We start from the raw sequence: 23,791 nt of genomic DNA, 5'->3' as shown, positions 1-23,791 counted from the left end.
GGGTTCAATTCCTCAGTACCACATAAACAGAAAAAGCCAGAAGTGGTGCTGTGGCTCAAGTGGTAGAGTGCTAGCCTTGAGCAAAAGAAGCTCAGGGTTGATGCCCAGGCCCTGAATTCCAGCCCTAGGACTGGCAAAAAAAAAAAAAAAAAAAAAAAAAAATCAGCTAATGGTAGTCCTTATTTGCATGGTAACATGGGATCATAAAAAGGGTCATGCAAATAGAAGCAAGAGGGTTTTCATTTTCTTTTCTTTTTGTCTTGTTTGTGCATTTATCTGCTTTGGGGAGGGTAAGGGAGCACAGAAATGGAGGGATAAAGGGGGAACAAATGCAGCAGAACAAATACTGGGCATTATGCTGAAAATGAACTATACATCTTGATGGAGACAGGAGGGAAAAACTGGGAGAAAAAAATCCTCTTTGGGGGCTGGGAAGGTGGCTCAGTGGTAGAGCGCTTGCCTTGCATGCATGAGGCCCTGGGTTCGATTCCTCAGCACCACATAAGCAGAAAAAGCTGGAAGTGGCGCTGTGGCTCAAGTGGTAGGGCGCTAGCCTTGAGCTGAAGAGCTGAGGGAGGCCCAGAGTTCAGACCCCAGGACCAACAACAACAAAAAAAAATTATTAAAAAAAATCCTCTTTGCCTGACCTATGTAACTGTAACCCCTCTGTGTATCACCTTTATAATAACAATAAAAACTTTAAGATGGCAAAGAACAAAAAAGATCATGCAAAGCCATCTTAATAATCAATTAAGAAAATGATGATTGTTCATGACCTTTAAAACCTGCCCAAACTTTTATTGTCAGTTATAAATGTATATAACAGTCAAAGTTTACACTGAGAATTAAAACATTGTATTTCAAAAACTAATTCATAGAAGTGTGGGACCAGGCATGGTGACTCATGCTTATCATCCCAGCCACTTAAGGGGTAGAGGTAGGAAGGATCACAGTTATAGACCAACCCTAGGAAAATGTTTGCGAGACCCTATCTTAACCAATAGAGGCTGAATACAGTGGTGCATGCCTATCAATACGGCTATGCAGGAAGCACACATAGGAATGTGGCAGTCCAGAAATAACCCAAAATAACTAAAATAAAAAAAGTATGGGAGCTGGGCACTGGTGGCTCACACCTGTAATTCTGGCTACTCAGGAGACTGAGACCTGAGGATCACAGTTTCAAGTCAGCACCAGCAGGAATGTCTGTGAGACTCTTATCTCTGATTAATCACCAAAAAACCTGAAGTGGAAGTGTGGCTCACGTAGTAGAGAACCAGCCTTCATTGACCCACGCCTTGAGTTCAAGCCTCAGTACTGACACAAAAGAAAATACAAAGGGCTGGGACGTAGCTCAGTGGCAAAGTGCTTTCCTAGCAGGTACAACACTCCAGGTTCCAGGGCTGGGAAGGTGGCTCAGTGGTAGAGCGCTTGCCTTGCATGCATGAGGCCCTGGATTCGATTCCTCAGCACTACATAAGCAAAAGGAAAAAAGCCAGAAGTGGCACTGTGGCTCAAGTGGTAGAGCGCTAGCCTTGAGCTGAAGAGCTGAGGGACAGCGCCCAGGCCCAGAGTTCAGGCCCCACGACCGGACCAAAAAAAAAAAAAAAAAAAAAAATCAACACTCCAGGTTCCATACTCAGTACGAAAAACAAAACAACAACAACAACAACAAAAACAAAACAGAGATGGGCTGGGAAGGTGGCTCAGTGGTAGAGTGCTTGTCTTGCATGCCTGAGGCCCTGGGTTCCATTCCTCAGCACCACATAAGCAAAAAGAAAAAAGCCAGAAGTGGCACTGTGGCTCAAGTGGTAGAGCGCTAGCCTTGAGCTGAAGAGCTGAGGGACAGCGCCCAGGCTCAGAGTTCAGGCTCCACAACCGGACCCAAAAAAAAACAAAAACAAAAACAAAAACAAAAACAAAAACAAAACAGAAAAATGTACTCACAAACCTATGTAGATTTTCACTGAAATTTATTATGCTTTGGAAACCTTTCAAACTTAAGGCTATCTGTTTAATATCTTTGGCAGACACCACCAATTCCAAGTTATTTAAATATTAGTAGAGATTAAATAAGGTTAACGGCTCACTTTGAACAAGTCGTAAAGCATTTTCAACAAATTTATATTCATGATATATGTATCTCCTGAAAAGAGAATTAACTAATTTTTTATAGACTAAATCGTCTTCATCCTTGCCTACAATATTGATCTAAAAAGATTCCAGCTCTTTTCTGGTCTTCCGCCAGGCCTATTAGTTAGATGTTATGATCTATTTTTATGATCGCTCCATTTCAAATCTGATAACCACACAATTGCATTGTTATCCAGGCACATCTCCCTCGCATTTCAATTATCTTAATCTCATGCAGGCCCACACCAGAGGCTCTTATCAACATTTAGATATATTGTTTGTCCAGGGAGTTTTCTTTGTCCACAAAACTTGTTGAGTCATTTTATAAGGCCAAATAAATCTGATTTGCCTGGCGTTATCTGTCTTCATAAACAAATGCCGTCCACTGCCCATCGCATTGCTATCTAAATGATTTCAGATCAATTTGGTTCACTCTAACAGGGGCAATTGCATTCTGCCAGCCCCAAACTCCCTCTGTTTCTCAATTGGAGACATTATTCTTCCTCTCACTTAACAAAGTGTTCTGGGCAGCGGGCAGGAAAGTATCTGAACCAATAAAGCCCAGTTTCCTAGAGGTTTACATCAGATAGTCTGACTGAAACTATGCCTTACATCATCATAGCTTGAAATGCTGACATTATTACCTCAGCCACAGTATGAAATAGCCTAAGCAGTTATTGTATTACACTGAAGGAAAAAACACAAATATCTTCTTTCATATGTGCTTTTAATATACAGTGAAAATAGATTCCTTGTGAGAGAATTATACTTAGTTGAAATTCAGCTTTATATCAAGGGATGAAATGAGATATATCTCAATATATATCATATAAATATAATCAATATATATCAATGAGATGAAATGAATTCATTAGAAAACTTGTTATATATTATATACTAAGGCAGAATGACCCATGTGCATCATTTTTTAAAAAAGATAGTGGGACCAGGCATGGTAGTACACACCTATGATCCCAGCCCTCAAGAGGCTGAAGCAAGAGGATCACAAGTTCAAGGCTAGCCTGGGCTCATAGAATAAATGAACAAGTTGTATTTATCACTTGCCCTATCATTGCATAAAATGGATAACTTTGTTGATGTTGTTTCCCTTACATTTATGCTAAATATGTGACTTGTCTCCAGACATTGCATTTACCTAAAATTCTATGCTTAGGTGCTAGGAAGCAAAGTTAATGTACTCTCAAAGCCTTTTTCCTGAAGAAAAGATAAGCAGAGGATTTTTCCTGAGCGATGAACAATCTTTTGTATCTCCTTTTTTCATCTACTGCTTGAGCCACACCTCCTCCCATTTTTGCTTTATTTTCAGAGTCTTACACCTATTCCTCACAAGTAACTGGGATTACAGGTATGAGCCACAACACCAGGCCTGGTGTACCTGTATCTTAATTTCAGTGGCTTGAGTCAATAGGTTTTACCAACATCTTATTGATAAGACAACTCACTTTCTGAATGTTTTTTATATTTTTTAAATGCAGTGCTTGATATAGCTCCTGCCTGTAATCATAGCTACTCAAGCAGTTGAGATCTAAAGATCATGGTTAGAAGCCAGCCAGCCAAGGCAGAAAATTCACAGCTCCACTAAAACTACCAAAAAAAAAAAAAAAAAAAAAAAGCTGGAAGTAGAGCTATAGCTCAAGTGTTAGAGTGCTAGCCTTGAGCACAAAAGCTCTGAGACAGAATCTAGGCTCTGAGTTCAAGTTCCAAGAACAGCACACACACACACACACACACACACACACACACACACACCTTTTGGAATCTGAACATTTTAGCTGTCTATTAGCATATTTAAAGTCTACACAATGCCTATAAGTATTTTCTATTTCATCCGCAGAAGCTTGTGTCTTGTGTGTATAGGACACGAGCATAGTTTGAACAATTATGTGTCAAATCCTCATCATGACCATTGTCACTAGCCAGGTTTCCTGAGTGGAGGATTTTGTGCAACTGGAATTGCTGTTTCCTGCACGGAGGCAATTCAAGGCTTTCATTCCACTTGAGCGGAATGAAGATTCATTCTATTAACGTGCTTCGGCACTTCTGGGCTGTGAAATTATGCTCCTCAATTACACATTCTTACAGCTTTCTCTCTCCTTGCTTCTCTGTGTTCAAGTCTCATTTCAAATACTCCACTAAATATTTGGCCTCACTTGGCATAAAAGCGGCAAACCTCTGTCCCTTCTCCCCGCCTGTCTGTGGCGATAATGGCCCTCGCTTCTCTTGTCAAGAGACAGGGAAGCATAATATCGTGTATGGTGCTTTAGATGCGCAGGCTAATGGAAATCAGAACTACTGCTTCCTGTTCTGCCAGCCACCCTCAAGTTGGCCCTTCGCTTTGTATTGCGTTTCTTGTGTTTGGATGTTAAGAAGGAATATTGTTTTTCCATTGAACATTGAAGTTTACTTTTATCTTCTCTGACTTGTTTCCACTTTTATTTCAACTTGACGCTTCTGGATTCACTACCAAACAATCACAAATGGATTCCAAGAACTGACTTGAGAATAATGTGCGTGGTAGCTAATGCACCTAGACATGATTTAATCTTACAATCCCAACCTCAGTTTATAGTTTATAACTTCACGTGAGGAAGCCACTGCAGGCCATCTGGGGCCTTCTGTGTGTGTGAGTGTGTGTGTGTGTGTGTGTGTGTGTGTGTGTGTGTGTGTGTGTGTGTGTGTGTGTGTGTGTGTGTGTGTGTGTGTGTGTGTGTGTGTGTGTGTGTTGTATGTGTGTGTGTGTGTGTTGTATGTGTGTGTGTGTAGTGGGGTTTGAACTCAGTCCCTCATGCGCTTGCTTAGCTTTTTCTGCTCAAGGCTACTGCTCTACCACTTGAGCCACAGCTCCACTTCCGACTTTTTGTGGTTAACTGGAGATAGATAAGAGTCTTGTGAACTCTCCTGCCTCAGTTCTTCAATCCACAATCCTCATATCTTAGCCTCCTGAGTAGCTAGGATTATAGGCATGAACCAACAACACCAGGTTCAAAAGAATGATTATTAAGCACAATGTTACTCAAAGTAAGTACTCAAATGACTCAAAAGCAAGTCAACAAGCTAAATTTTATGCTTCTTCCTAAGTCAGCTGCACTGCAGAAATCCTTGGAGCCAAACTGGACTGAGTCTGGAGGAGCTCTGCCTGTTCTTGCCAAACTCGAAGTAACCCCGGTGAGCCCTGCCTGGAGAGCCCCTAGGTGTTGATCCAGATGTTTGTGAAGGGTCTGCAAGCCAGATGCTGAGTTCTTTCTGGAACTGCGAGTACAAAATTATGATGTAAGACTTAGAGACAGGAGCCCACTCCCTGTGTGCACCGTGAGAACAGACCAACATGCGTGACAGGAGTGCGCAATCCTAAGTAGACTTGCATGCTTGGTACTGAGTTAATGGCTTCAACTCGAGAGGTGTTGAAGCCAGACTTGACATCCAAGTCCTGTCCTGGCCAGACAACTTGCTATCTGGTTTATACCAAGTGATTTTCTGGACTTCTCTGAACCTCTGTTTCTCATCATTAAAAAAATAAGTTCTATGCTGAGCACCAGTGCTCACACCTGTAATCTTAGTTACTCAGGAGTCTGAGATCTGAGGATTGCAGTTCAAAGCCAGCCCAGGCAGGAAAACCAGAAGTGGAGCAGTAGCTGAGGTGGTAGGGACTAGCCTAGAGTTGAAGTGCTGAGGGGCAGCACCCAAGCCCAGAATTCAAGCCCTACAACTGACAAAGATAAAAAATAAAAATAAAGGGCTGGGAAGGTGGCTCAGTGGTAGAGTGCTTGCCTTGCATGCATGAGGCCCTGGGTTCGATTCCTTAGCACCACATAAGCAAAAAGAAAAAGCCAGAAATGGCGCTGTGACTCGAGTGGTAAAGTGCTAGCCTTGAGCTGAAGAGCTGAGGGACAGCGCCAGGCCCAGAGTTCAGGCCCCATGACTGGACCCAAAAAATAAATAAATAAATAAAAATAAAAAAGTTCTCTCAGGGGCTGGGAAGGTGGCTCAGTTGCTTACCTCACATGCATAAGGCCCTGGGTTCGATTCCTCAGCACCACATAAGCAGAAAGAGCCGGAAGTGGCGCTTTGGCTCAAGTGGAAGGACACTAGCCTTGGGCTGAAGAGCTGAGGGACAGCACCCAGATCTAGAGTTCAGGCCCCACAATCGACAAAAAAAAAGTTCTCTCAGCCAAGCAGGTGACTCAAGCCTGTAATCCCAGCTGCTGGGGACACAAGATCAGGAGGTCATATGTCAAGGTCAGCTAAGCAAAAATGTTCAGGAGACCTCCTCCATCTCAATCAATGGCTAGATGCAGTAGCACATGCCTATTTAAATAGACATGTGTTGGGGGTGAAGAGCAATAAACTACATAAAAAAATAACCAACATGTAGCCAGGAGCTGGTGGCTCACACCTGTAATCCTAGTTTCTCAGAAGTCTGAGATCTGAGAATTGTGGTTCAAAGTCAGCCTGGGCAAGAAACCCCGTGGAGACTCTTATTTACAATTAACTATCAAAAAATAAATCCATAAGTGATAGAGTGCTAGCCTTGAGCACAAAAGCTCAGGGACAGCGCCCAGGCCCACTGTTCAAACCCCAGGACACAAAAATAATTAATTAATTAGTCAATTAATCAAATACCAATATCTAAGGACAGGGGGAATGGCTCAATTGGTAAAGTGCTTCCCTAACAAGTACAAGATTCTGAGTTCAAATCCCAGCACTAAACAATATCACCATGGAAAATTGTGGAGATCATTTAGTAGAACATGCCTGACCAAGGTAGAAGCTCAATAAAAGGTACTATCCTTATTAGAAACCACAAAAAATTTTTTTGAAAATAAACAACTGAGGAGTTACACTAACCCAAATAAAAATGAAATACTGCTGACAGTAGCTGTTGGGTTAATGTAATAGAATGAGCCACTGCAATGTCTCCCTAGTCTGGACAGGAAATGACCACTTTCTCCTTGTCCTGTGTTGCTTAGTTGAGTTTTGGTGGTGGTGGGGGGGGGGAACCTTTCTTAGAAGAAGTCCGGATCATGAATAAACACACCTCTGTACAACATTTTTACAATAAAAAAATGTACAAAAAAAGACCAAACCCAGAGTCTCTATAAAGTGACTTCCACTAGACAGTATGTTGAAAACAAACTATATAGCATGTAGGCGGGGATCGGAGGGAAAAATTGGGAGAGAGGGAAGGGGTAACATTGTCCAAAAAGAAATGTAATCACTACCTGACTTACATAACTGTAACCCCCTCTGTACATCACCTTTACAATAACAATTAAAAAATAAAATAAAGTGATTTCCAATCTCTCCTTAGGTTCTATGTGGGAAAGAGGACTCTGAGAGTCCTTGACCCTTTGTCCTTGTAGCCAGGCCCAGGGTACACATGATCTAACTGTAATGGTCTCCCATCTTTCTCCCTGCAATTCTTCTAAAGAGATTACTCTGCGCCGAGGAAATATTTTCTTCTAGAATCCTGGGAGGAGAGGTTCCCACAAGATAATGAGTGCACAGGGGCGGGGTGCAGCTCAGTGGTACAGTGAACCACTGGGTTTGCTCCCAAGTCCCCCAAAAAGATTAGTAATTACCTTCTCCACCCTGAGGTTCTCTTTTTTAAAAAAAGGTTTATTGTTATTACAGAGCCTGAGGTTCTCTTTAAGAGAACCTTTAAGATTGAAGACCATCTAAGACTATATTTAAGATGTTATGTCTTTGCAAGGTGCCAGTAGTTCACACATGTAATCCTTGCTACTCAGGAGGCTGAGATTTGAAGATCAAAGTTGATAGCCAGACCAGGCAGAAAAGTCCATGAGACTCTTATCTCCAATTAACCAACAAAATGCCAGGAGAATGTGGCCCAAGTGTCAAAACACCATCTTTGGATGAAAAAGTCAAGCAAGTACATGAGGACTTGAATTCAAGTCCCAGGACTGGCGTGCACACGCGCACGCGCACACACACACACACACACACACACACACACACACACACACACACACACACACACACACACACACACACACACACACACACACACACACACACACACACACACACACACACACACACACACACACTAGATGCTAAGTCTTACTGAAAACATAGAAGTCACAGAAGACTAAGACTTCTAGAAATGTTAAAACTACAGACTAATAGATAGCTCTACAGGAAGCTATACAATAGAATGACTGCAGTCAGGAATGGGGTCCTACCATGGGAGGGTGCTCCAGGATGAATGTAATTGAAAAAATGCCAAAAGCATAAAATGATAGTTCCTGATTCATCAGCCAAAAAACAGATGAAGATTTTTAGTCATTTAGTTTGTCTTGATCTCCCAGAGTAAATTCAAAAAATTATCACATTCCCAAACAGACCCATTGGCAACTTGAAATCCTAAGGTAGAGTACAGAGCCCATTAAGAGAAAGACTAGAACAGAAATGGAGAAAGCAGATAGTTCAGAATAGCAGTACCTTTTTTTGCCAGAAAATACTAGAAAGAGATGAAATGACCTGAGGAAATTTTAAACTAACACTGGGGGCTGGGAAGGTGGTTCAAAGTAGAGTGCTTGCCTTGCATGCATGAGGCCCTGGGTTAGATTCCTCAGCACCACATAAGCAGGAAAATCTGGAAGTGGAGCTGTGGCTCAAGCGCTAGAGTGCTAGCCTTGAGCTAAAGAACTAAGGGACAGCCCCTAGGCCCAGAGTTCAGGCCCCATGACCAACCAAAAAAAAAACAAAAACAAAACCTAACTCTGTAAACATTTAGGAAGGCTTAAGTCAGCAACATCACAAGATGCTCTGTATATGTATTATATTCTCAGTATTCCCTAGCACTTAGATGTCATAGACAGAACATGAATTATTTGGTAGATAGATAGAAATCATGTTTATATGTTGCCATTTGCTTTGCTTAATTTTGAATTTGTACATGATAGGAGAAAGACAAGAAAGAATATTTAAGCCAGTGCCTCACACTTGTGATCCTAGCTATCCAGGAGGCTGAAATCTGAGGATCACAGTTCAAATCCAGCCTTGGACTTTTGTCCATGAAAGGAAGCAAGGAAGGAAGGAAGGAAAGAAGAAAGGGAGGGAGGAAAGAAGGAAGGAAGGAAAGAAGAAAGGGAGGAAGGAAGGAAGGAAGGAAGGAAGGAAGGAAGGAAGGAAGGAAGGAAGGAAGGAAGGAAGGAAGGAAAGAAAGAAAGAAAGGGAGGGAGGAAGGGAGGGAGGGAAAATATTCATCAATCTAGATGGTAGGAACAACTATCAAGAATACTAAATTAGGGCTGGGAAGGTGGCTCAGTGGTAGAGTGCTTGCCTTGCATGCATGAGGCCCTGGGTTCGATTCTTCACCACCACATAAGCAGAAAAAAGCCAGAAATGGCACTGTGGCTCAAGTTGGTAGAGTGGCAGCCTGGAGCTGAAAAGCTTAGGGAGAGCACTTAGGCTGAGTTCAGGCCCCATGACTGACCAAAAAAAAAAAGAAAGAAAGAAAGAAAAAAGAATACTAAATTAAGATAGGTACTTGTGGCTCACTACTGTAATTCTAGATACCAGGAGGCTGAGATCTGAGGTTTGTGGCTCAAAGCCAGGCAGAGTAGGAAAGTCCATGAGATTCTTATCTTCCAATTAACTGCCAAAAAGCTGGAAGTAGAGCTGTGGCTCAAGTGGTGAAGTGCCAGCTTTGAACATAAAAGCTAAAGGACAGCACCTAGGCCCTCAGTTCAAGCCCCAGTAACCCCCCCCCCACATCCACACAAAATAGTATTTTAGTTGTGCATGGTGGAGCATGCCTATAATCCTAACACTTGAAAAGCTGAGGCAGGAAGATCTGAAGAGCTACTTGCTTTACAGGACAAGATCCTACCTCAAAAGAAAAAAAAAAAAATTCAATTCTTGCCATGGGATTTTAAAGTCCAATATAAAATGTTAATTCTTCGTTTAAGCCAAATATTTTTAGTAAAGCAGTATCTTTTCACTTGAAAACTATGTACCTCAAAGTCAATGAAATTGGGGTTCAAAGAAATTTCAAATCATCCAAAACAGGGAGGCACCCGGTGACTGTCAATTACTAAACTTCTGGCAGTCTCTCTCTTCCTGACATTTGATTAAAGTTTTATCATATATTAATTATTGTTTTGAGCATGGGCTCCAGATTTCACTGAGTTCACCAGCTCTAGACGCCTACAAATATGTTTTGCTCTAAATTACTGGCACTGTTTCTGTTGATATTCAGCATAATCAAACATTTGTAAGCATGCTGTCTTTTCAATCTGCTCAGCTGATGCACTTTACCTGATCTTTCATTAAAGTAATCAAAACACTTGCTGTGTCGCATCTAATGAATGTTGCATGTATGATTAAGTGCTTTCATTCATATTGCAAGTTTGATTTAATGTAATCTGCCTTTCAGACAGCCATTAGCCTAGCTCCTACGTGAATTCGATTAATTGGCTGAATTCTTCCAGATGTCCATTAAGCATTACAGGAATTTCTATGTAGAAACAGCGGGGGCTGTCTAGCACAGAACCAAACAATGAGATGTTAGATTTCTGTCATGACTTACAAAAACCTGGATTCATTTTCATTAATAAAACATCTGTATCCCTGCACAGCTATGCATTGAGATGCATTGATTTTATATGTTTATTTCTCTCATGACTGCAAAAAGAGAGTTAAACAGAAGCACATTTACTGATATGTAAGCCCAGGGTTTAGAGACACTCATTAGTAAAACAGTTCCATTTTTGAACTTTACAGTGGATCTGAAATAGAAGGAAATATACTAACACACACCTGTTTGAAAGCAAACAAAAGAATATCTAGGACCACTGCAATAGGCATATTTAAGTGACATTAGGACTTACTTAGAAAAGGATGTGACTTTCCTACCCACTTCCAAACCAGCAGGTCTATTTCAGAGCAAAGGGAAAATCTGGCTCTTTCTGGGACAACTTGTCTTGTTATGAGTGATTCTGCCTGTCTCTCAAGTTGGTAGGCTTTTCAAGTTGTATGTTGCTATTAAAGAGGAAGTAATGTGCTGGGCACCAATGGCTAATGCCTGTAATCCTAGCAACTCAGGAGGCTGAGATCTGAGGGTTGCAGTTCGAAGGTAGCCTAGGCAGGAAATTCCATGAGACTCCAATAAACTATTCAAATAAACTACTCCAAGAAATTACTCGAAAAAGCCAGAAGTGTCACTGTGGCTCAAGTGGTAGAGTGCTCACATTGAGCAAAAAGAAGCTCAGGCCCAGAGTTCAAGCCCCAGGATCAGCCAAAAAAAGAGGAAGAAATGGGCTGGAGGCATGGCTCAAGTGGTAGAGCACCTGACTAGCAATTGTGAGCCCTGAGTTCAAATCCTTAAAAAATGTAAAAGAGCAAGAGAAGGTTGGGAACTAATGGCTTACATCTGAAATCCTAGCTACTCAGGAGGTTGAGATCTGAGTCTGGGCAGGAAAGTCCATGAGACTCTTATCTCCAATACATTACCAAAAAATTCAGAAGTAGATCTGTGGCTCAAGTGGTAGAGTGCTAGTCTTGAGCAAAAGAAGCCCAGGGACAGCACCCAGGTCCTGAGTTCAAGCCGCAGGACCAGAAGAAAGAAGAAAGAAAAGAGGAAGAAGAAAGAAGAAATCTGTGCTACTAAGAACAGACTTGCTGAGAGCACACTGATCAGTTCCTACTCTTGGCCTCTTCTTATTTTAGGTTACTTTCTTTTTTCTTTTCTTTTGCCAGCCCTAGGGCTTGAACTCAGGGCCAGGGCACTGTCCCTGAGCTTCTTTTCCTCAAGGCTAGCATTCTACCACTTGAGCCACAGCACCACTTCTGGCTTTTTCTGTTTATGTGGTGCTGAGGAATCAAACCTAGGACTTCATGCATGCTAGGCAAGCACTCTACCACTAAGCCATATTCTGAGTCCCTTATTTTAGGTTTCTATTAACACACTTTTCAGGTAATATTAAATATAATGGGTCATATTAAAGATAGCAGATAGACTAATGTAGTCACAAATTTTTTAAAAAGGTATTTCTTACTTTAGAGTTCAGGTGCGCCCAGAACTGTTTACAGAGTATTCTTCACTTCTAAATATTTCTACAAATGAGTAAATTTCATGTCGTAGAAACTTGATTTCTTGGTCATCATTTTATTCCAAGAACTTAAAATACTACCTGACATAAAAAAGTAGGCAAAGGGATACAATACTTGATAAGAAATGTACTCACTGGGCTGGGAAGGTGGCTCAGTGGTAGAGCGCTTGCCTTGCATGCCTGAGGCCCTGGGTTCCATTCCTCAGCACCACATAAGCAAAAAGAAAAAAGCCAGAAGTGGTGCTGTGGCTCAAGTGGTAGAGCGCTAGCCTTGAGCTGAAATGCTGAGGGATAGCGCCCAGACCCAGAGTTCAGGCCCCATGACGGGACCCAAAAAAAAGAAATGTACTCATTATCTTGCCCATGTAATTGTAACCCCTCTGTACAGTATTTTCACAATTAAAAAAAAAAAAGTAGGCAAAGTTCAGTGAGGTGGTGAGTACCTGTAAGCCCAGAACTTGTGAGGTTGAGGTAGGACATGCCCACATCTGAGGCCAGCCTGGGCTAGTTAAATGCTATATAGTGTTGTTTGCTTTCATCAAAAAGAAAAACAAGCCGGGTGCTGGTGGCTCACGCCTGTAATCCTAGCTACTCAGGAGGCTGAGATCTGAGGATCATGGTTCAAAGCCAGCCCAGGCAGGAAAGTCCATGAGACTCTTATCTCCAATTAACCACCAGAAAACTGGAAGTGGCGCTGTGGCTCAAGGGGTAGAGTGCTCGCCTTGAGCTGAAGAGCACAGGGACAGCGCCCAAGCTCAGAGTTCAAGCCCCATTAGAGAGAGAGAGAGAGAGAGAGAGAGAGAGAGAGAGAGAGAGAGAGAGAGAGAGAGAGAGAGAGAGAGAGAGAGGAGAGAGAGAGAGAGAGAGAGAGAGAGAGAGAGAGAGAGAAGAGAGAGAGAGAGAGAGAGAGAAGAGAGAGAGAGAGAGAGAAAAGAGAAAGAGAGAAGAAGAAAGAGAGAGAGAGAAGAAGAGAAGAGAGAGGAGACAAGAGAGAAGATCGCTTCTCCGTTTCGTCTCTGCTCCTCTCTCTTCTCTCTCTTGCCCTCTGGATCTCACTCTGCTTCCCGTCAGACACCTCAGATTGTACAGACTCAGCCTCCTTGGAAGCAGGGACTACAGGCTTCTATTCTCCAGCTTAGATTCTGAAAAGTGGATGACTATGTCATGTATTCCCTGACCTTTATATATACACATACTTTTAGAATTACAGGGGTAAAGAAGGGAGAAATGGAAAAAGGGAAACATGTTCTGTTCCCCATGGAGGAAATGAAAATTAAAGACTACAATGCTCAGAAAAATCTTAATTTCAAAGTCTGGGCCAATGTTGTTCTTGCCTCCTGTGAATTCACCACACACCTCAACAAAATGCTTAAAGGAAAAACAGCTGCTTTTTCTACAGTTCTGTGATCGCGGTATTCCATGGCCTCAGAATGTTTTGACTTTTAGCAACAAGGTTTGACAAAGAGTTCCTACCTGGTTACAATGAATAGGAAATGTTGGCTTCCTCAAAACTAGAAGGAAAAGAAGTGACTAAATACCATTCCTTTTAGTACTAGTGATGGGCAACTAAATCGAAGAATGATTTCCTTGGTCACCAAATACTCCCCGTACTTTCTTCCAAACAGATGTAAGGAGGAATTTCTTCAGCTTCCGCTGAATAAATGTTCATAAATATCATGAAACTTCAACTAATTAAAAATGAAATGCAGCCAGCTAAGCTCTGGTCATTTTTAATTTACAATATTGCTTTGCTTCTGAGGCAAAATGTGGACAAGTCACAACGTCTTTTGATGCCTAAGGGATTGAAAAAATTAAATCAGCAGGATTGGCTATTGATGTTTTCGAGCAAATGTTTTGAAATCTTTTGCCTTTTATCCATCTTGGGGGAAAATAGGATTGCACTGGGAGCCTTCAAAGATATTAATTCCTTTAATAAATCCGTCCTTGTAGGTTGAAAACTTGCAGTGGGTTAGGTTTCTGTAGCAATCTCTCTATCAGGGTAAATGTTGCCTGCAGGCAGGCTCCCATTTTTTTTTTTCCAAGTCTTATCACTCTTGGTCTAAAGCTAGGGCCAGCCAACATGACAGCAGATTAAGCACACCTTCTGCTCAGCCTCTTTTCAGATCTCTTTATTATATTCTTTGCAAGGCAAATTTCATGACAGGCTGTTGGCCTTCCTAGTGATCAGCACTTAATGAGATAAGGCACAAACCTAAGCAGTGACTGTCCCAGTTCTGGACTTCGCTCCCTGCCCCTCTTGCCGATGAATATCTGTCTATGGTAAATGAATCAGAGCTTCCCTATACGTCAGGTATGGGTCATGAAAATGTAAATAAAGATAATCCCATGGCATCTGCAGGAGGCCACACCGGAAGATGCTTGACCAGAAAGAAGGCTGACCACAGTGTGAAGACTGTGTACTGCATTCATTTCTTTTTGTGCCAGTACTGGGGCTTAAACTCAGGGCAGGGGTGCTACCCCTGAGCTTTTCTTTTTCCTTTGGCTCAAGGCTAGCATTCTACCATCTGAGCCACAACTCCATTTCTGGCTTTCTTGGTGGTTCACTGAAAATAAGAGTCTCACAGATTTTCTTGCCCAGGCTATTTTCCAAGCTCAATCCTCAGATCTCAGTCTCCTGAGAAGTTCGGATTACAAGCCTGAGCCACTGGTGCCTGGCTCAACTGTATCTATTTCTATCAGATTTTGCACCACAATGACACACAGAGAAGCAATGAGAAGATATCACTAGAACTACACACAACCCTAATGAGGATAGTATTATGTCAGGTTTTTTTGGGGGGGTTGGTATTAAAAGAAAGCATTTGTGGAAATAAAGGCATGGTCAAAGAGGTAGAGCACCATCCTTGAGTGGAAAAAGTCAAAGTAAGAGCACACAATTAAGAAAGCATTATGATATTGGTTTTAAATGTTAGACTAAGGTATTTTCCTTGAAATTACTGCTGAAGTAAATAATAATCTGCCTCACCTGAAAAAAATAGGCTTTTCTCTTTTTTGTCCAATTCATTTAATATACATATTAATATATAATACATATTATTAATTATATGATAAATAACCTGGCTTTGTAGGAAAGACAGAAGGTCAATAATGATAAATCAATGAACTAACACCCTTCCCTGAAGAATAATATAAAGGAGGAGTGGCTATTTAGTTTCTACTACACAAAGGGAAAGGACACAGGCAGAGAAAGCAACTAGTGTGAATGGATTTGAATGTCTCTGCTCATAAAAGATCTTTATCTATCATTCTGGAATTAATGATTTATGTTAGATGAATCTTTCCTAACAAATGAAATCCTAAGCAGTTTAATCCTACATAAACAATTTATTGTCACATTACTAATGGCCATGGAACTCTATCTGTAGAATCCATTTTTATTGTTCTACTTTTCATATTAAGATGTTATAATGAAAAAAAAAAAACGGGCTAGGAATAGCTCAGTGGTAGAGCCCCTCTGAGCATGTACAAGGCCCTAGGTTCAATCCCCAGCAATACACACACACACACACACACACACACACACACACACGCATGCACACACATAAAAGATAACAAAAAATGAAGCATTACAGTAAATACTTTCAAATTTCTACTTTTAAGCCAGACACTGGTGGCTCACACCTGTAATCCCAGCTACTCAGGAGGCTAAGATCTGAGGATCGCGGTTCAAAGCCAGCCTGGGCAGGAAAGTCCATGAAACTCTTTTCTCCAATAAACCACTAGAAAACCAGAAGTGCCACTGTGGCTCAAGTGGTAGAGCACTCACTTGGAGCTGAAGAGCGCCAGGACAGCGCCCAAGCCCAGAGTTAAAGCCCCACGACCAACCAAAACAAAAATTCTACTTTTAAAATTACCTATATAATAATTGTGTACAATATATGTGTAGCCACAGCAAGATATACATATAAGTAAACAATCAGAAAAATAGATTATTGCTTTCAGACTTAATCATTTTGTAACTTGAATTATGTCCTGCCTTTATTGAAATAAAATTGTTAGGAGCCAGAAATGTAGTGCTATGGTAGAGTGTTTGCTCACTATGCACAAGGTCTTAGTTTTGAGCCCTAAAACTGTGAAAATACAGAAATAAAAGTGTTAGGATTTAAACCCAAAGGTATGGTGATGTGTGTCTGTAATCCCAGCAATCCAGAGGCTGAAGCAAGAGAGACTGGGAGTTTAAGGCCAGCCTGAAGAAATTGAGGCATGGTTCAAGTGGTTGAGTGAAAAAGTCAAGCAGGAGTGTGAAGCCCTGAGTTCTAGCCCACACACGTGCGCGCACGCACACACACACACACACACACACACACACACACACGCCCCCCCCCACACACACACACGCCAGCCTGGATTACATAGGAAGACCCTGTCTCAGATAAAATTACAATTCCCCATAAATTCTAAAAGTAAATTTTCATTTAATTCTTCAAGAATAATTTTCCCACAATGGTATGTAACTTTACCACTCAATGACTCAATGTAAAAATGTGGTATTTTACTGTATCATTAACCTCTACAGAAAATTTCAGTTGCACTTAATCTGTCTTGCTATTTGCAAGTTTATAATTCTCCAATCTGAGAATTTCAAGCATTTTTATTTTTTGGGGAAGGTGGCTCAGTGGTAGAGTGCTTGCCTTGCATGCATGAGGCCCTGGGTTCAATTCCTCAGCACCACATAAGCAGAAAAAAAAAAAAAAGCTGGAAGTGGCACTGCAGCTCAAGTGGTAGAGTGCTAGCCTTGAGTTGAAGAGCTGAGGAACAGTGCCCAGGCCCAGAGTTCAGGCCCCATGACCAGCAAAAAAAAAACAAAAACAAAATACCTTCAACCAGGGTACTGTGGCTTAGTCCTGTAATGCTAGCTACAGAGGAGGCTGAAATCTGAGGATCATGGTTCAAAGCCAGCAAAAAAGTCTTGTGAGACTGTTATATCCAATTAGCCAGCAAAAAGCCAGAAGTGGAGGTATGCTTCAAGTGGTAGTACATAAGCATTGAACAATAAAGCAAAGCATGAATACCCTGGTCCTGAGTTTAAGTCTTTGTACTGGCACATGTGTACGTGTGTATGTGCATGCACACACACATGTGTGTGTGTGCATGCACATACACACGTACACAAACACACATACAAACACCTCCAAAGGTGAGTTCAACATGCAACCAAGGCTGGGAATAACTAAATGCAGAAACTGCCATGATCAGGAACAGCTATCACCAACAGTAGAAATAAAATAAGCAAGTCTCAAGTTATTCTGCAAAAATTAGAGTTAACTGCATAAATGAAACCTTTGGGATTTAAGATTAATAGTTTGTTATACCAGCAAAATGGTATAGGGGGCTTTCCCTCCTCTTCCCAACAGAAATATTGAAAAGCAAGCAGAGAGATAAAAATCCGCTTTGTCAGAAGTCTGCTTTACTGCATCAAAAAAAAAAAAAAAATTCAACCAGAAAAAGACAAAAGTTCTGTGGCATTTTTATTACCTCTTTCCTAGCTGGGGCTCTATGCTTGTCAGGTGGGGGGATAGAGGTAGCCTGGGTTCTAAGGAGGAAGAGAGGGAGGGAAGGAGAGAAAGAGAAGAGAGAATGTGGGGGTGGAGGAGGCTGTGTTCCTACTATAGACTTGGAGACTTGCTTCCAGAAGGAGGACAGTAGACTTATTGCAAACTCCTGTCTGTATTTCAGCTACTCTGGGAGCTCACAGACTGACTGAAGGCATATGTCTGTTTCCCTTAACTCAGAACTTGAGGGGAAAAAAACAAAACAAAACAAAAGCAAAACACATTATTCAATAGCTGCTAGAAGCCAGACATGAATGGGAAATAGGCTGAGCATGGTGTCATATGACTATAATCACAGCACTTGGGAGTCTGAGACAGGAGGTATACAAGTTTGAGGCCATCCTGTGCTATACAGCAAGACATTGTCTTAAAATACCTCCCAAAACAGGAGGCTAAAGCCAAAATGCAAAAAGATATGACAAAGTAAACAGGACTTGAGAAACAAAGGACAGCCACTCATTTTGTCCTATCGTTACTAAATGACTCCATATTCTTTTTTTTTGGGGGGGGGGTCTGTTCGTGGGGCCTGACACACACACACCCTATCTGTAGTCTTCTTGGTTTTTTTTTTGGGGGGGGGGTCTGGTCGTGGGGCCTGAACTCTGGGCCTGGGCACTTTCCCTCAGCTCTTCAGCTCAAGGCTAGCGCTCTACCACTTGAGTCACAGCGCCACTTTCGGGTTTTTTTCTTTTTTGCTTATGTGGTGCTGAGGAATCGAACCCAGGGCCTCAGGCATGCAAGGCAAGCACTCTACCACTGAGCCACCTTCCCAGCCCATGACTCCATATTCTTGACCATATATATGGTAGGTTTATGCACACAACAGAGGGAAGACAGGAAGAGGACCCAGAATAAGTGGGAAACGGAACAACATACAACAAAGGGGCCCATCAGCTGCACTGGACATAGAAGAAAAAGAACTAAGCAACCCAAAGACAGCGATGGGAAGGGAGAAATGAGAGGGAAAGAGGGAACAGCCTACACTAAGCAAAAGGAAAGAAATGTAATCATCACCTGATGTGCAAGAAATAATTTGTATTGTCAAAGCTCATAGAATTCACAAACTTTATAGACCATGGTAATGACAATTTGCCTTGTGAAGGTTAAAGTGTGTTTGTGACTTTAACTATCACTATTCCACAATACTGTGAAATATGTGAAATTTATGTAATCACCTCATCTCAATTTAAAAAAAGAGTGAGAGAAGGGATGGGTTAGGAGTCATGGGTGACAATGTTGTCAGACACCTTGTATTCATATACTGTTTTGTAGAATGGGAATTCTTTGTACAACTACTTAAAGATTATAATTGTTAAAAAATTTTAAAAAGAAAAAAAAATACCTCCCCAAACAAACAAGCAGCAACAACAAAACCTAGAAAACAAAAGTCACAACTCTCCTAATCTCTGCAGATTGGCTCTGTGATCGCCTTCTAAGCTTACAGTGCACCTACAGATAAACAAAGGTAAAGGCTTACCATTTTCTCAGGTCTTTTCTGAACATGCTATTTGTCCTGGTCACCTGGGTAGCTTTCTAAGTTCCACCATAGGTTCCCCATATTATAGCGGCTGCTTTTTGAACAGCAGAAGGAACCAATAAAGCTCCATCCATTTCCTAGGTGGGCCTTAGGTAGTCTATTGTATCCTTAATATTTTACTCCATTTCATCTGAAGAATTGTTAGTCTGTTAGTCTGAAGAGTGCTGTTGTTTTAAGATGGAGGAGTCTAACTATATTATCCAAGGCTGTTTCAAACCCCTGGGTTCTAGTGATTCTTCACTTTGGGAGAGGAAGGGAATGTTTATTTTATTTTGTAGTTCCCAAGCACCCATGAAATATCTGGAGACTCAATAGCCACACATGACAATGACAAGGGATACAGCCTTCAATAATTAAAAACAAAAACTAGAGCCAGGCACTGGTGGCTCACACCTGAAATGCTAGCTATTCAGAAGGCTGAGATCTGAAGATCATGGTTCAAAACCCAGCCCCAACAGCAAAGTCTGTGAAACTCTTTTTGTGTTGTTGTTGTTGATCATGGGGCCTGAACTCTGAGCCTGGGCACTGTCCATCAGCTCTTCAGCTCAAGGCTAGTGCTCTACCACTTGAGCCATAGCACCACTTCTGGTTTTTTCTGCTTATGCGGTACTGAGGATTCAAACCCAGGACCTCATGCATGCAAGGCAAGCATTCTACCATTGAGCCACCTTCCCAGCCCTTTTTTTTAAGTACTTTTTTTTGGGGGGGGGTCAGTTGTGGGGCTTGAACTCTGGGTGTGGGTGCTGTTCCTAAATTCTTCAGCTCAAGCAAGTGCTTTACCACTTGAGCCACAGCACCACTTGTGAACTCTTATCACCAATTAACCAACAGAATTCTGGAAGTAGAGTTATAGCTCAAGTGGAAGAGTGCTAGCTTTGAATAAAAAGCTCAGGAACAGTACCCTGGCCCTAAATTCAAGCTCCAACATATGTGCATACATAAATAAATCTCCAAGCCCTGAATAAAAGTTTTAATTTTTTAAAGTTAAAATAATATTCAAGGGCTGGAAAGGTGGTTCAGTGGTAGAGTGCTTACCTCACATGCATGAGGTTAGATTCCTCAGCACCACCTAAACAGAAAAAGCCAGAAGTGGCGCTATGGCTCTATTGGTAGAGCGACTAGCCTTGAGCTGAAGAGCTGAGGGACAGCGCCCAGGCCTAGCGTTCAGGCCCCACAATGGACCTAAATAAATAATATTCAAATACCAGTTTTCAACAAAAATTAAAAGACATACAAAAAAAAGTGTGGCTTATTCAAAGAACAAAATCAACTGGTGGAAAAACATTCCAAGAAAACATTATATAAAAACATTCCTAAGAAAACCCAAACATTGGGGCTGGGAAGGTGGCTCAGTGGTAGAGCGCTTGCCTTGCATGCCTGAGGCCCTGGGTTTGATTCCTCAGCACCACATAAGCAAAAAGATAAAAGCCGTGGCTCAAGAGGTAGAGCGCTAGCCTTGATCTGAAGAGCTGAGGGAAAGTGCCCAGGCCCAGAGCTCAGGCCCCATGACCGGACCCAAAAAAAAAGAAAAAAGAAAACCCCCAAACATTACAAAGAAGGAGGCAACAATGATAAGAAATGTATTCATTACCTTGCTCATGTAATTGTAACCCCTCTGTATGGTATTTTCACAATTTAAAAAAAAAAAAAAGAAAAACCAAACATTGGGCTAGGAATGTGACTTAATGGTAGAGTGCTTGCCTACCATGCATGAAACCCAGGGTTTGATTCCTCAGCACCACATAAACAGAAAAAGCCAGAAGTGGCGCTGTGGTTCAAGAGGTAGAGTGCTAGCCTTGAGCAAAAGAAGCTCAGGGACAGTGCCCAGGCCCCAAGTTCAAGCCCCAGGACTGGCAAAAAAAGAAAGAAAGGAAAGAAGGGAAAGAAAGGGGAAGAAAAGGAAGGAAGAGAAGGAAGGGAAAGAAGGAAGGAAGGAAGGAAGACAGGAAGACAGGAAGTCAGGGAGGGATGGAGGGAGGGAGGGAGGGAGAGAGCGCAAAAAGCCAAGTAGTAGTGATAGCTTTGAGCAAAAAAAACAACTCAGTGATAGCACCAGGTCCTGAGTTCAAGCCATAGGACCCACACAAAAACTAAAGTCATAAGTTACTAGGAGACATAGCAAAGATAGAGTAAGTAGAACTTCTAGTGGGGAATCTAGTTGATGTAGTACTAAGAGAAACAGTATTTTAATGATAATTTAATCTTGTACTTATTAAAAGTTCTTATAAAATAATCTAAAATGCACTCAAAAATTCTATAAAGAGGCAGTGTGCCAATGTGGGCATCCTCCAAATCTGGGATTTAATCAGTTTCTGGTTCCGTGAATAAGATTGTTTCTTTCATTGGGAAGCTGAGAAGGATTACAAGAGAGTTTGTTAGTTTATTATGCCAGTGCTTGGGTTTGAACTCAGGGCCTGGGTAACATCTCTAGACTTTTTGCTCAAAGCTAGAGCGTTACCACTTGAACCACAGCTCCACTTCTGGCTTTTTTGCGGGAGGGGGGTGTTAATTGGAGATAAGAGGTTCACAGACTTTCCTGATGGGATTGATTTGAAACCATGATCCTCAGATCTCAGCTTCCTGAGCAGCCAGGATTATAGGCGTGAGCCACCAGCATCTGGCAGATAACAAGATTTTTGAGGTTAGCATGAGCTACATGGGAAACTGTGTCAAAAAAAAATCAAACAAAAAGAAACCAAAAAGATTGCTCCTTGACTCAGAGAAGGCAGAAGGCTCTTAAGTCTTTGGAAGTTAAGAGTAAGCAAGATCCAGGTGTCAGACGTGGGGCCAGTCAGCCCCCACAGCCTACAGCTGTCAAGGTCCATGCCGCTTCCAAGCAACCAGAGTTTAGCAAAGAATTATAAGAAGAGGAAATCTGTTAGCATGTCACTATGGCAGAACTGTTGTGAGCCAATATGGATCCTAGATACAAGCTTAGATCAATTTCACTTGTCTTGCTTAAAGCTCTAAAATTTTCCTTTTTGTAATGGAGGAAAAAAAATCATGTGAGACTTAAAGAGGTCTCACTTGATGTAACATGCAAACGTACGATAGAATGGCATGTCACCACACTTCGCAGTCTCCATTCTACCATGGCTCTGTTGAGAATTCCCCCAGTCCCAACTAAATGAGGATAAGGATGCATCCGGATGGTAAGGGTTAACCAAATGCTATATACAATCATTTGACTCCTGGGAAGCAAGATGGGCTATGAGATAGGGGTAACAGCAGGTTGGAGAAGAAGAAAAAAAAAATAAAGATGTAAAGATGTAACAAACCACATAGCCTTACTCAGACCGTGGGAATGAAGTTTTGCCTCTTTTTCCCTGTTTGGTATTATATTCCCATGGCTGCTGGTTGTTTTAATGGAAGTTATAGCCACAGCAAAAACAAAGACTTGAATGGTGAGCACTTTGATAACCTTTATACAAGAGAGAGGGTGCAGCCTCTTCCAAAGGAGTTGCCAATCATTCGGGGGGAGACAGCTGGGGAAGGAATAGTCTTATCTCTCCGGACACACCAGTATCCAGATTGCGGCTTATGTAGCTGCCCACTTGTGAAGGTGACAAATGGGCTGTGTGCACTCTGCTCATGAGAATAGAGAGAAGAGGCAGCCAAGACGGAAACAGAGGGGCCCTTCCCAAGAGAATGATCATGAACCCCATTCCCCACACACATAAAAGAACTCACTATCTTATTAACACGGTAGGGTTTTATTAAATCCTGAATAGCAGGGAAAAGTAGGTTTCCTTTGGTTTCCTCTTGAACCTGTCATCAATATGGCAAAAGAGTTGTCTCTCCCAGATGTGAGATAGAGCTACTGGAACACCTGCATACACTAACCATGCCCTTTTGGAAGCAAATAAACACGTTAATGCAGAATTAAGTGAAATCCACTAGAAAGAGCACTAGAAAAGAAGAGATTGGCACTCCTTAAACAGACTAGCACTAATTACGAATCAATGACAGCAGAAATGTCCATGGCATTTGACAATTTTCAAAGTAATTTCTCAAAAATTATCTCATCAGATCTTCAAATATTTCTCTCTTGGGTAACCTGTTACTGTGGCATGTTACCTAACCTCTCAAAAGTTCACTTCCAGCCAGGCATCAATGGCTCATGCTTATAATCTAGCTACTCAGGAGGCTGAGACTCTAAGAAACTCTCAGAGTTCAGAGCCAGTCAGGAAACTCAGAGTTTCCTGCAACAACATAAAAAAGGCCAGAGGTAGAGGTGTGTCTCAAGTAGTAGAGCACCAACCTTGAATGAAAAAGCAAAGATCCTGAGTTCAAGCCCCAGTACCAGCATAAAAAAATAAATTCCCTCTGCTTTAAAATTAGCAATACTCCCATTTGCTTAACAGCAAATGTTTCAAGGCACCACAGTTAGAAATTTTTGGCCTTCATGCCATTAAGGCCCACTAAATATTTTGGTACATGACTATACAGAT

This window comes from Dipodomys merriami, unplaced genomic scaffold (assembly GCF_024711535.1).
Source record: "Dipodomys merriami isolate MVZ:Mamm:240054 unplaced genomic scaffold, mDipMer1.0.p SCAF_1, whole genome shotgun sequence".
Lineage (NCBI taxonomy): Eukaryota > Metazoa > Chordata > Mammalia > Rodentia > Heteromyidae > Dipodomys > Dipodomys merriami.
The sequence above is the reverse complement of the archived record's forward strand: the minus strand, read 5'-3'. Positions refer to the sequence as shown.